Below are 14,689 nucleotides of genomic sequence, written 5' to 3' on the forward strand. Positions count from 1 at the left end.
TTTTTGTGACAATTTTGGATGTTACAAGCACAGTGTGGCGATTTGCACTAAATAAAAAATTGGACGATGTAGCCCATGTATTCTTTATTCTGGAAAATATCACTTTATAGTAGGCATTCATACATTTTTTTGTAAAAAAAAATAATTTATAGCGCGTGGCGGTAACGATTTCCATACAAATGGAACTATGCCCAAAGTCAAAGATTAAAAATGTTTACTAAAACACTGAATTTGACATTTTAAAAGTTTAAATATTTCAGATCAACTTTGTTTGACCTAAGGAACAATCATGCCAAGCGGCATCGCCTGAGACTAAAGTGCATGCTAAATGACCTTACTGACCCTACTACCCCGAAGTTAACGGAATTCAATAAAAACAAGGTGTTTAACATTAATTAGTATAATCATGCCTCTGCACTGCATGTACATATTGCTAACGTTTGTACGGAACCCTCGGCGTACTCGCACCTGACCGGATTTTTTAAACAGATTTTACAGGGTTCGATTCTCGGCGGGCCGTAATATTTTTTTTATGATCTGTAATTGTAAGTTTGTTATCTACCCTTAAAAGTGGTTTCGCGGTTCCTTAAAAAAACTTCATTTAAGAAAGTAGTATAAAGGGGCTCACATATTACCAGTTCGCCGGACGATATCAGGCTGTCAGTTTAACGCAAAAAGGTGACGGTTCCGAACAAATGACGACACGGCAGGCGTGTCATCAGCCCCGAATCGGTTATACACATACCTATTATTATTTGCTCCGCAAAGTTTCCAAAAAGGAAACGTCGCACTAAATTTCTTACATACCTATACCTACCATACATAGCAATAAATTCCGTCAAGTTCATATCATTGGCAATTATACATATCTGTGATAACATGACATGTATCGCCGTCGTCGATTATTCTACAGTCGATTGAAACACGTGGTTAATTGAATACGAACTAAATTAGAATGTTATAGGTACGCGATTCTTATGGCTTATCCGATAACGTCACACTCGTCTAGAAAGTGCAAATATATATTTTTATGTAGTAAGTAAACAAGTGCCTAATTGCAAAGCTTCGATACTTTTTCATACATTTAACTTCAAATAATTAATATATTAATGAATTTAAATTAAAGACGCTACATCCTGCATCCTGCATCATCCAGAATCATTTTACTAAATAAGTATTGTGGTACAATTTCAGGTTGACCTTGTGATACTTACTAAAATGTCTCATAAAGAGTTTAATTATCTTATCGATATAGTGGAAGACGACGACAACAAAGAAATTTGGAGCACTTCTATTGAGTAAGTAGGAATGACACTTACAATTTAAGAACTCGATACAACTAGTCTAGTTAATAGAGGTTAACAATTAAATAATGATAATAAAACTACCGCAAGTGGATGTCCTTAAAATGTGCTAACATTTTTCTTAGAAGTTGTTTGCTTAGCTTACATCCCGTAGTCATGAACACATATTATGAAGTAAACCTGTCAAGATAACAACAAGTGTTTGTACAGTTTTTACTGCCGTTGTTCGATATGGAGTTAAGAATAGTTTTACGCTGTTTATTATTGTCTTGTACATTTACTGAGTACACGTACATAGGGCTCGGACATTGTTGAGCACCCACTGAGGCGTGATGCTCCAAACTATAAAAAGATACATCGCCTATCAATTAAGTATGTACTTTTATACCACGGTTTACTCTTTTTTTCATATCTAAAGGTAGGGTTAAGGCGGGAACAGTGGCTCAGTCGCCCAAATATGTTAGTCGCTATATACACTATAGCACCCTTATGTGTGTTCCATTGCTCGTCCAATTGAATTTGTTCGATTACTGAAAGTTTCCGCTATATTAGTAGGAAAGCTAATAGCCTCTCTCATTTAGGAATTTGATTGAGTGAGCCAATGTATCCAGCTATTTTTTCCAAGCCACTGTTCTCTCCTTGATCCTACTGTTATAATCGGCAACTGAATTTGAATCGCGACGGTGCTTAGAGCTCCATGCCAAGCGAGACGAAATAAAAGTCAGATCACCTGCAGTAATCTATATATATAAATGCAAGTGTCCTGACTGACTGACTGACTGACTGACTGACTGATTCATCAACGCAGAGCCGAAACTACAAAAGCCAGAAAGTTGAAATTTGCACACCAGATTGCATTTATAAAGTGTACAAGAGATAAGAAGCGATTTTGAGAAATTCAACCCCTAAGGGGGTTAAAAAGGGGATGAAAGTTTGTATGGGGTTAAAGTTTTCTTTTAAGCTAGGAATTTGAAACTTCGTAAAAAGATATATTACTAAAATACAAGAAAACTAATTTCAGCGTTTTTGAAAATTCATCCCCTAAGTTGGTGAAAAAGGGGTTGAAAATTTGTATGGATATCAAACATTTTTTCGAGTGTGGAACTTGAATCTTTGTATTTAGGGATATTATTAGAAGACAGGAAAAGTAATTTCAGCGTTTTGTAAAATTCATCCCCTAACAGGGTTAAAAATGGGTTGAAAATTTTAATCCATTACAAATGCTTTGAAACTTCGTAGAAAGGCATAATAGCCGATTACAAAAAAAGTGATTGCAACGTTTTTGAAAATTCAACCCCTAAGGGGGTTAAAAAGGGGGTGAAAGTTCGTCTTCGGGTGCAAATTTTATTTTAAGTTAGGAACTTGAAACTTTGTAAAAAAGTATCAAATTCAAATACAAGAAAACTAATTTCAGCGTTTTGGAAAATTCATCCCCCAAGGTGGTGAAAAAGGGGTTGAAAGTTTGTATGGATATCAAAAAATTTTTCGAGCGCGGGACTTGAATCTTTGTATTTGGGGATATTATTAGAAGACAATAAAAGTAATTTCAGCGTTTTGTAAAATTCATCCCCTAACAGGGTTAAAAAGGGGATGAAAGTTTGTATGGGGTTAAAGTTTTCATTTGAGCTACGAATTTGAAACTTCGTTGAAAGATATATTATTAAAATACAAGAAAACTGATTTCAGCGTTTTGTAAAATTCATCCCCTAACAGGGTTAAAAAGGGGTTGAAAGTTTGAATCCATTACAAATGGTTTTGAAACTTCTTAGAAAGGCATAATAGCCGATTACAAAAAAAAGTGATTGCAACGTTTTTGGAATTTCAACCCCTAAGGGGGTTAAAAAGGGGATGGAAGTTCGTCTGCGGGTGCAAATTTTATTTTAAGCAAGGAACTTGAAACTTTGTAAAAACGTTTTAAATTAAAATACAAGAAAACGCATTTCGGTGTTTTTGAAAATTCATCCCCTAAGGTGTTGAAAAAGGGGTTGAAAGTTTGTATGGATATCAAACATTTTTTCGAGCGCGGGACTTGAATCTTTGTATTTGGGGATACTATTAGAAGACAATAAAAGTAATTTCAGCGTTTTGTAAAATTCATCCCCTAACAGGGTTAAAATGGGTTTCAAAGTTTAAATCCATTACAAATGCTTTGAAAATTCTTAAACAGGCATAATAGCCGATTACAAAAAAAAAGTAATTGCAACGTTCTTGGGAATTCAACCCCTAAGGGGGTTAAAAAGGGGATGAAAGTTCGTCTTCAGGTGCAAATTTTATTTGAAGCTAGGAACTTGAAACTTCGTAAAAAGGTATTATATTAAAATACAAGAAAACTAATTTCAGCGTTTTTGAAAATTCATCCCTATTGTGGTGAAAACGGGGTTGAAAGTTTGTATGAATATCATGCATTTTTTCGAGCGCAGGATTTAAATCTTTGTATTTGGGTATATTATTAGAAGACAATAAAAGAGATTTCAGCGATTTGTAAAATTCATCCCCTAACAGGGGTTCAAAGTTTGAATCCATTACAAATGCTTTGAAACTTCTTAGAAAGACATAATAGCCGATTACAAAAAAAAAGTAATTGCAACGTTTTTGGAAATTCAATCCCTAAGGGGGCTAAAAAGGGGATGAAAATTCGTCTTGGGGTGTAAATTTAATTTTAAGCTAGGAACTTTAACTTTTTGGAAAAAAGGTAATATATTAAAAAACATGAAAACTAATTCAAGTATTTTCGAAAATCATCCCCCAAGGTGGTGAGAAAGGGGTTGAAAGTTTGTATGGAGATCAGATATTTTGTGAGTGCGTAATGCGGAACTTGAATCTTTGTATAAGGGCATAGGTACCTATTATGAGAATACAAGAAACGTAATTTCAGCAACCAACATCAAAATCCACTTGACTTAAAGCTTCATACAACTTGCTAAAAAAGAAAAGTACTTAATTTCAACATTGCTTAGATATGAAAATTATAGGTACTAAAGATGTAAAGAAGATAAGATTCCACGCGGACGAAGTCGCGGGCAACAGCTAGTACAATATAATTACACAAATGGTGTGCTCCCATGCCCGCAATGTTCGCGAACTTTCGGTAGGTAACAAGATCGGCTACGCACGTCAGCCACTTGCGAGCACACCAGAGACAGCAACGGAGTTGATAGCAGTCTCAGTGGCCGAATCGGCCGTGGAGTTATTATTAATATAGTCGGTAAACATATGTTAGATTATGTGTCAAATGTTTCAAAAATGTTTCGTTTTCAGTTACGCTATAATGTCGCAGCCGACGACGCAACCCAATTCTCCAGCATGGTTACGACGTGGTACATACTTGCAGTATGTTTTATTTTTAATGGTTCTTATAAGTCTCAAAATGAATGTGCAAAATGCAATCCGCATTCATCTGTTCAAAAAGTTTGTTGCGTTGCTTTTAAAATGAAAGAAAACAAGATGCGATTTAATACCTAGTATACAATTACGTGTTAATACTATATCGGCGTTGATTTTTATCGCTTTTTTTTGTTTTATCATTGGAATAAGTTTATAATGACTGTACTAATGTAACGTTAGTCTAGTTACGAATATTCTAATGACCCTTGTTACGAATAAATTACAATGACCATGTCAAAAATAACGCCGGTAAGTGTCACACTGTCTATAAGGGACAGCAGAAAGCTAAACAAAGGCACAGCAGACGGCCAGATGAGTCGCAGACGTCGTCTGTATCAAAAACATCCTTGATCTAGTCGTTCATTCGACTTGCGCATCGACAGTTGATGATACAAACAATATGGATACGACTAATAGGCGCTCGTGTCATCTCATGGTACGTATTTATTAATAGGTACCGGCTGGGATATGTTATTGACAACAAGAACTTAAAACCATATTGTGGTTAAAGAATTTATTTTCTCATAAAGAAATTTAACATTTAATTTTTCACTTAAATAGAGAAAATACAGGATAATTCATAAAATATGAGTGAGCATGCATGTTATTAACAAAATTAAAATAACTAATTAAAACTAGAACATGTCATTTACGAGACATTACATATAGAAATAGGTATTATACTTGTCTTGTAACTCGGGTGTCAATTATAGGTATCCACTTGAGATTTTAACTTTAACCCAATTAATATGCCTACAACATATAAGCATATAACAGGCCTCGCGTTACAACAAGGTCGACGAATGGTCAATAAGTTGTCACTGCGAAGAAATATAGAAATTGTTTTGATAAATAAATGTTCTGAATACACAAAGAAGCGTAGGTATCTAATTGCACGTCACAAGTCACGTTGTTTACCTAAAAAATAAAGAAAATGTCACTGATAAGTATATAATAGGCAAATCATTTGATATGCGGTCGATCCGTAAAGAGATCCTTATAATATAAAAAAGTCTATCACCTACAAGTATATACCAGTACATAATACACACTACTGACACTACCTAAATATACTCAGTTAACCCTATGCCAATAAAAAAAGGTTCTACAGGTCCTCCTAAGATCCTATCGGTCAACTGTGGGTAAAATGCTATAAAAAAATCATTGCACGCGAATTGTTTTCTGAGAAATACCTACTGTCACACACACGCTCACATATCGCTGGCCCAATATTACAGGGTTCTATGTTTCACTTCTATCGAACTGAAATTTGAATATTGTCATAATGACATTAAGTCGAATTTCAACTATGTGGAAAATGTAACATAGAACCCTGTAATATTGGGCCAGCGATATATGTATTTAATTAGACGGGCGTGTAATGAAATTATTGCGTTATGGTATAAATGCAACTAGCTGGTAGGTAGTTTTAATGAATTAAAGTTATTACGCTACACGTGGGCCATACTGAAAGTTTCTGGAGTCTGATATATGAGACGACTTATTTCTTCTAAGTGGCCAGTCCAGAAAATTTCAGTATGCACTAAGTATTTTTATGGTTCTGTTCCTTATCATTTACATTTCGACGAAAAATACCTGGTTTACGTAGCCAAACTGGCGAAAACTAAACGGACGGACAGACAGACGAACGGCCATGACCATGACGAAGCTAAATTTAAAAATATAACTTAAGTATTAACTTCATAATTCGTAAACAACTTCCTATCTGTTCCAGTCTGTTCGTATGTCACTGGCATTTTACTCGTACACTATAGGCTAGATTTTAATGAAATTTGGAACATAATAATGTGTATTATCAGATTTATGAGGTTGCTATCGCTCTACTTAGTTGAAACCGGGCATACAAAAATTATGAATAAAACGGGAAATATTATAATATATATTAAAAATCCTTTCAACGAAAAATGTTTTTGAACATGATTTAGTTAAGCCATTAATGAGATTTTTTCAATAAAGATCTCTTTTTATTAAATTAAATGAAATAAGTACCTATTCAATGAAATTTTGTGTAATGTAACGCAATAAAATTGACGCATAAGATAGGTAGTAAAAGTAAAGAACTTGGCTTGACACGCTGCCGCGTGTCTAGATGTATTGATAAATAACAATAACAGTTGGTATTGTTTAGTTTTATCTTATGTATTATTACAGGAAAATATGTCAGTAAAATTCGAGGAATTTAAATTTTTAGAGTTTAGGTAGAATACATTTATGTATCTAAATTTTAATATTTCTTCGTACTGATCAAAAATGAGACAAGCGACAGATAAGGACCTAAATGGGTAAAATTGACTTATGTGACCAAATAGTCTTGATAGTCGTTATCAGGGTCCCGTAGTCAACTATAAACTCTTATAGTTTCGCCATGTCTGCTTGTCTTCCTGTCCATACGCGGCTTAACTCATGCACTGGCAGTTAGTGCTAGTAAGCTGTAATTTGGTAATTATATACCCATACCAATGGGTATATAAATCAATCAGGCCTACAAAACGGTAAAATAAAACTTAGAAAAAGAAACTTCCACTATACGTAAAGAGATATTTATTTTATTTATTTATACAAGGAATTCCAACAGCTACAAATTATACATTAGACTTTTTAGATAGCATTACAGAGCCAATTATACCTATGTCATATATGTATATTTTTTTTGCTTTAATCCTTTTGTATCGGGTGTTGTTGGATAGGTTTTTCTAAATGAATAGTGATCTTTACAAACCATTTTTTGATAAAGTGATTATTTTCGGTAACAAACGCTTCTAAAGGAAAAAATAATGGGACTGAAAACTTAGAAAAAAAAACAAGAAAATAAAGCTTAATGTAAAACTTATAGTCAACGTGATCGGTTTAGCCTTTTTTAGAATTAAAACAATCATGCCTTGTTAGTAAAAAGACGTACGAGTGCTGCACAGATACTCCATTTTGTTTGTTATGAAACTTATGAAAGTTATGTTATGAACTAATCAACTAATGATCCCCGTTCTAGATAGTCTGTTGTGACGGACGGGTAACTACGTAATCCTACATTTTGCTTGGTCTCACATGCTGTTCGCCGGTTTTTTGATAACTATTGTTTTCAACGTCTAAAATGACGTACCAACAAAAATATATACAGGGTGGTCCATTTAGATCGGCCAGTATGGGAAAATCTGATACTATAAGACATTGGACGATCTCTTCTTAGGAACCATGTCGTCGATTTTAGTAACAAGAAAAACTGCATTCAACGATTTAAAAAAATAATGTGTACTCCGGTCGGGAATCGAACCCGGACGTTTTGAAAAATAAAACTAACACTATTTATTGTGGGGTTGCAAATAAAATAGAATAGTAAGCATAATTATTATAATACCTATTACTCTATAACATAGTATATTACCCATTATATTCATTCTTGTTCCAGTACAGTATTAAAATATATTTTTTACTGTATAATGTTTCACTATTCTATTCAATGTTATTCTATTTTCATGTAATGCCATTGCAATCAAAACCTTGATTTGTATAATGTATTAACTTGTTGGATCAGAGCCAACGGTTCGATGTGATTATTATTATGCGCAATTTATCTTCCGTTTAGAACTATCTAGTGGATCGATTATTTCGAATGAATTCATTACACACAACAATAATATGACAGCGAAATTCAAATAAAAAATGAATATCTTGGTCATCTCGCAGAAATGATAAATCGGCGGCCGATAACAAGTAACCGGGAGTGTATGAGTTTATGCGGTCGTGACACTTATTTTAATACCCAGCAACTTGTTGTTGATCAGTCGACCTTTTTGTCAATTCCTGAACCCTGACCTTCTGAAAACGGAATAAGTAATAAAGTACTTAGTATATAATTCGTCTGTTGCTTGGCCCTTTCGGTGGTTTTACCTTTGTTTGATAACATGTTTGGATACTTATTTGATTCAAATTTGTTCATGAAGTACCTATTCTACTCATTCGACGATATGTTTTTAAATTATATTTACCGATTTTTCCGTAAGATTGTCCGATTGTATATTCTTTTTTGATCCGATAAAGATAACATTAAGGTGTGGTCTCTTAAATATTGGCCCCGACTAATTAGTTACGAACAGTATGATAAGAAAGATATACATAACATAATATATAATAGTAAATTATTCCTTATTTACGTACAGACTGCGGTAAACAGTTGCCGTAAATCTAAAATGAAATTGTCACAGGAACGTCCAAACAATGAGTTGTCGAGTTCATGTCGGCCCCATTAGACCGAAGTTTTGTGGCAATCCGAGTACCGTTGCAGACACTTTCTTCGGTCGCGCGTTTTGTCCGCTCGTACCCGTTAGTCACACCACGACGCTATTTAAGGTACCTTCCCATTTTTTTTAGCTGCGTTAAGAAGACGAGTGATTGTGTTGTCATTGTCATTACTATAATAACCAGCTATAGGTAGTTTCAGTTAAGTACGAATAATAATTATGGGCACATTTACTTAACCTTTATGACGCCGTTGTTGCAAACACAAAAACACTCGGACCAGACGCCACGTTACCGAAGTGTCAAAACTGAAGTTGTACTTTGTGCATATGCACGTAGGGCGATGTTGCTCTGTGGTCTATGACGGATTAATCCGTCTGCGGCATTGGACCTACGGTGCGGATATATCCGCAATTGGCGTCAAAAAAGATAACTGAAATATTCGAGGTCTGACATGGGCCAGGCCATGCTTAAGTGGATAGTGGACGACTGCTTATGTATATAAACATATTCCCCTTCCCCATTTTACTCTCTGGGTATTGATATTATGGAATATATTCTTACAGAATTTGATGTGTACTGACCATCTATGCCCCTTCGTTTGTGTTTACAATTATTTGGTTCTTATTAGAAGAGTTAGGAGCGGAAAAAAAATTCCATACATATTTTAAATGTTCCTTATTCTTACAATAATTAAAAATATAAAAAATCAATTGAAGGGGCATAATCTTGGGTAATATACATCAAATTGTGCTAAATGTATAATACTATCCGGACACGTTAATATCCGGGAAATGGGGGGCTAATAAACTACATAGTCTAGATACTATACATATGTACTCACGTTTGTATGAAAAGTTCGTTTCGCGCGATTGTCCACTTTCGTTTTAATGAAGTTTAATGGTATCCTTTTCTATTTTGGGTATATAGGGGGAAGAACTTTTTTATTACGCCTTCCTAGCCTAGTCTGTAGTGACCCTGCCTGCGACGCAGGAGGTCCCGCGTTTGAATCCCGCAAAGGCCATTTATTGTGTATTTAACATAAATATTTGTTCCCATCTAGTACCCACAACACAAACATTATTAAGCTTACTGTCTTAAAACATTTATTAAAGTAAGAAACTTATTTATCACCGAATGTATTGGTCGAATAGTTTCAAAGGTTGGTATTTTATTTACATACATTTTGCTATTTAAAGTAGCTAATTATAATTGCTTATTCAGTCAGAATATCAGTAGGTATTTTTTCAATCAATATGTTTTGTATACTTTAGTAAAAAAGGTATTTTCTAGTTTTTGTTTAAAAAACTGGGTCAAGGTTGCTAGTGTTACTCTCGTTTCAGTTGTTTGTACTTATTATTGACAATAAAGTTTCCTCCTAATTGTAATTTTACGAGTGGTTCTGTGAGCTGTTATGTAGACGTCATGAATAAATCCATGGTTTCCACTTAGGTATTCAACAAATTCCAAAAACTGAAACGGCAAAAAAATCTATGCAATCATGAACCTGCTCACAAAATATCACGAGAATCGGTTGAGAATTGCGACCCGTAGAGAATATCCGGCCCGGACATAGGTACGAAAGTGTTTTTGCTCAAGCTGAAATGCAAGCTGCTGTCAAGCTGAAAGTAATACATTTTAGAGGGTTTATTATTGAAGACGGAAAATCCTTTATAGTAAATTTCTCTAGCTGGGAAATGATTTTGTTAAGTTTTATCGGTCACGCAGATTATTGTTGTATAAGTAGCACAGCTTACTCGTATCTGACATTATGACTCGACTATGACGGTCCATCACAGGTTTACTTCGAGTCACGGCATTCGCCCCACATTTATTGTTTTTTGTCGATAACTACGTATTTTTCTGACCGCAATCATATTTTATCACGAATAATAGTGTTACCCACTCTTTCATCTGATAGCAATAAACTAGGATCTTAGTTGACGTTCCATTATCTTCACTTCATGATTTTGGATAACATGACCTGAATACTGTTTAGTCATGCGTTCTGGCTATGTTTAGCCAAGAAAGACAAGAAATCAATACGAGGACTGGTTTTGCTGATGTGCATTATTGAGTTATAAAGCTGTCGATAATGTCCACTTACAACCTACTTATACTTAATGTACACGGTGGAAAAAAAATAACTGAATTCCCGTTGCCAATGAGGTTTTACTGTGAGACCAACCCCGAACTCGCGATAAAAATATTTACCTTCCCATCTAGAAAACAGCCAATTTTTTTTTGCGGTGTGGGTCCCATAGTACAACTTGCTCGGTATAATCCCAAAAACGACACTGCAGTTTTCAGCCACCCTGTATGGAGAGTTGATTGTATTTACGGTTTCCACTTAGCTGACAAGAATCATAGGCTCTAACTTTGAGATCTTGATCACACACGGCGTAACAGTTTCGCAGTCGAGGCGCTTGTATTTTTAAGTATACCTAACCACCACAGTTTAGCCCGGTTAACAAACATCGTTTCCACTTAATTCTTCTAGTATACCGGGTGTGGCCTGTAATACGAGCAAAAAATTAAACTCCTCATGCTAGCCAACATTTGTTCAGCAACTTTTAAAAATACTTGTGGTTTAATTTTTAATACACTTTAAAATTTATTCTAAGACGCAATGTATTGCGAATTTTGTTAAGTTTTAAGGCGTGACAAGCAATGTCAATCACAATGATATGGCGTGGCGATGGCGTCCATTGAAGATAATGTTTAATTTGTATGAAAAATAGGGAGTCTAAATAATTCATAATTTTTAAAAGTTGTTGAACAAAAGTGGCACCTTTTGAGGAGTACAATCTATGTTTTAATTATTTGCTCGTGTTACAGGCCACACCCGGTATTTAGGTCAGTATGTACATATTATACTCGTATTACTGTCACGACTATCTTTTAAAAAACTCGCCTGATGCGTCACGGTGCAAATCCCTTGAAATTCAGTAGATTTAGCAGATCTCAAGCAGTCGGAAGCTAACCTAATAAAATTGAAATTAAATAAATAATAAAATATGTTATTAAGTACTACTAACTTCTTTTGTTACGCATAATGGTGAATTTATTTAACTGTGACTTCTCAAATTATTGCATTGAAGTTTATAATTTATAAACTACATAAATAAGGAGGTATGAAAAAGAAACAAAAAAAGATTTTCGCGCAAAACGCAAAATAATAGTTTTTATATTGAATTAATTACATGTGCAATAAATGCAATGTCTTTACAAAGGCAAAAAATCACACGGAATGTATGTAGATTATAATATATCTGCAAGGGCATACTCCAAGAAAATCTATATAATATTATAGATTAAAGTTAGCTTTATAGAAAAAAATCACGAGTTGTATATCGTAATATACAATTAAAATGTATAATTGTAAAACGTTAAATCCCGCGCGATCGCCATATCTTTTGTCCCTTTTTACTTCCTGGCTTTACCACCCTTCTTAATGAAGATTTCGAATCAATTTCTATTTTTATTTAAAAAACGCCGCATGATCCGCCTCTTTGCTAATATGGTTTTTAGTCTAGGTTCCTTTATTCAGAAGAAAGAACTAGACTTTAGAATATGTAATATATAATAATTTTCAAAGCTAGATTTGTTTACAAGGCGGATAAATTAAATACACATAATTATGTATTTATCAGTTGGTGAAATAAATAGAGTATAGCATGAAGTGATACGCGAAGCGGAGAAAAGGGTTGGTTTTCAGTAAGTTTGTTTTGCGTCACGCTTACGAGATTGGTTGCCCCACTCCCGCTGCTGCGGCTGCTGGCGGTTCAGTAGCACTCGCAGCGCCGCGCGCCTCACTCGCTACACATGCGCAAGCGCACCGTCCCTCAGTGAAAGTTGCGCGCATGTTCTACGTTTTCGTGTGCCAACATCTTCGTCTAGTTATTGTTTGTTGGTTGCGCCAGTGCAGCGGGGAAAGGAGGTCGAAACTTGTCCGCAACTCGTAAGAACACAGTGTTTTGCGATCCCGGTATCCGTGTGGCAATGTTATTTCAATCATGCATTTTTATTTAATTTTCACAAATCATACCTCATCTTAATATAGTTACATGTTTACATGAGCCTAAACATTTCTGAGAAATAGCGGTGATTATAAGTGGACCAAAACTATCAGGATCTCAGAATAAATACCTAGATAATTTTCATGCGACGAATGTTAAAAAAAGATGTCATACATTTTAAACAAATAAAAAAAAAATTATCAGTGGGGCTAATATTATGCGTTAGCTATTTTCTATTTATGGGTATTGTTGTTACCTATATAAGAATATTAATTTAAAATTTAAGATCGTGTTACAGTCATAATAAAATATTTTATAGGAAAGTTAATTAATGTCAGTGATAAGAAATTAAATATGAGTCTATGACTATTGCAAAAAAATTAAACCCGTTTATGCATTATGTGTGCTAAATTCGTTACAATATAAATTACTATTTAGATCCTTAGAAGTACCCACACTAACCCAAAACCAATTGTCACCGAAAGAGAAAAAAATGTTATACAAGAGTAAAAATGCTTTTAGTTATATAAAATGGGAGTTCCTACATATTATGATATCGGTTAGAAAGTTATATTATAGTCTTCAAACGTAAAATTCCAAGTAAATTTAGGTAGGTACCGTCCCTAATTCCGTAAAGTTCTACTGGTCAAACATCTGGTAGGCACGTTTCATTATTATTATACATATTGTAGTTAGTTGTTCCGCACAAAAGACGGTTCCATTAAGTACCTGGGTAATATTGTAATAAAAAAATAAAGGTAGATTGAGTAAGTACCTACTCGACGTGACTTAGACATTTCTTTAATCGACCCCGGCAATACGCCTGAAATAATACTGTTTGCATGTATTTGATTTTTTTTATTCATTCCAAAAATTACAGCAGAGAGTTTCTAATTCTGTATTCACTCCGTTTTATCGAATGCGCAACAATGATAGTTCTGATGACTCTCCTAGATTCTGTCTAGATTCCTAAACTCTGCCTAGATTTATCTTATTTAGTGATAGTGACTAAACCCACTAACTGATATATGTAATCTGCATTTCTTAGAATGACATTACACATAGTGACCCAGGTACTGCGGTGTAACATGTAAATACTATTAAAGTCGCCATGCGTGCCAAAACGATTGGATATTATCGATAATCGGCTGGGTTTTCGATAAGTGATAAGACTGTAAAATCAGACCGGGATTGAGCAGTTTATCTTATCAACTTGCAATCATAAATAGGTAATTGTGAGGCATAAAATACTGATCACATGTTGTGTTCCATAAACCGACAGAGAAATAATGCCGTAGGTATTATATTGAAGAAATCGCGTCTAATCTTGTAGACTGCGGCTCAGGTTTGTGCTAATCTGGCTTGTGCTTTGTAATTAGATGCTCAGGTTGTGGCCCGCGGCCCACCTTTGTATTGATACAAGTTATACATTGGGAATATCATTTTTAGGGTTCCGTACCCAAAAGGTAAAAACGGGAACCTATTACTAAGACTCCACCGTCTGCATGTCTGTCCCCAGGCTGTATCTCATGAATCGTGATAGACAGTTAAAATTTTCACATATGATGTATTACTGTTGCCGCTATAACATACTAAAAGCAACAAAATACGTATTTAAGTGGAGCTCCTATACAATAAACATGATTTTTGCCGTTTTCGCGTAATGGTACGGAACCCTTCGTACTCGAGCCCGACTCGCATTTGGCCGGTTTTAAGTAATTCTAAGTT

The 14,689-nt window shown here is 34.7% G+C and overlaps 1 protein-coding gene across 19 annotated transcripts in view; it reads left to right on the forward strand.

The window, feature by feature from the left end:
• The window catches only part of LOC134679503 (TLD domain-containing protein 2), a 125,770-nt gene that overhangs the window by 34,465 nt on the left and 76,616 nt on the right, over positions 1–14,689 (forward strand). For 5 of the 19 annotated variants that reach the window (XM_063538432.1, XM_063538436.1, XM_063538437.1 and 2 more), the window contains exon 1: positions 12,724–12,903. The exons of 5 other annotated variants lie outside the window; for them this stretch is intronic. The gene's annotated coding sequence lies outside the window, so the exon portion shown is untranslated. Of the gene's footprint in view, positions 1–12,723; positions 12,931–14,689 lie in introns of those variants that run through there. 9 more of the 19 variants (XM_063538443.1, XM_063538444.1, XM_063538459.1 and 6 more) reach the window with 3 other exon arrangements.

The sequence above is a fragment of the Cydia fagiglandana genome, chromosome Z (assembly GCF_963556715.1).
Source record: "Cydia fagiglandana chromosome Z, ilCydFagi1.1, whole genome shotgun sequence".
Taxonomy (NCBI): domain Eukaryota; kingdom Metazoa; phylum Arthropoda; class Insecta; order Lepidoptera; family Tortricidae; genus Cydia; species Cydia fagiglandana.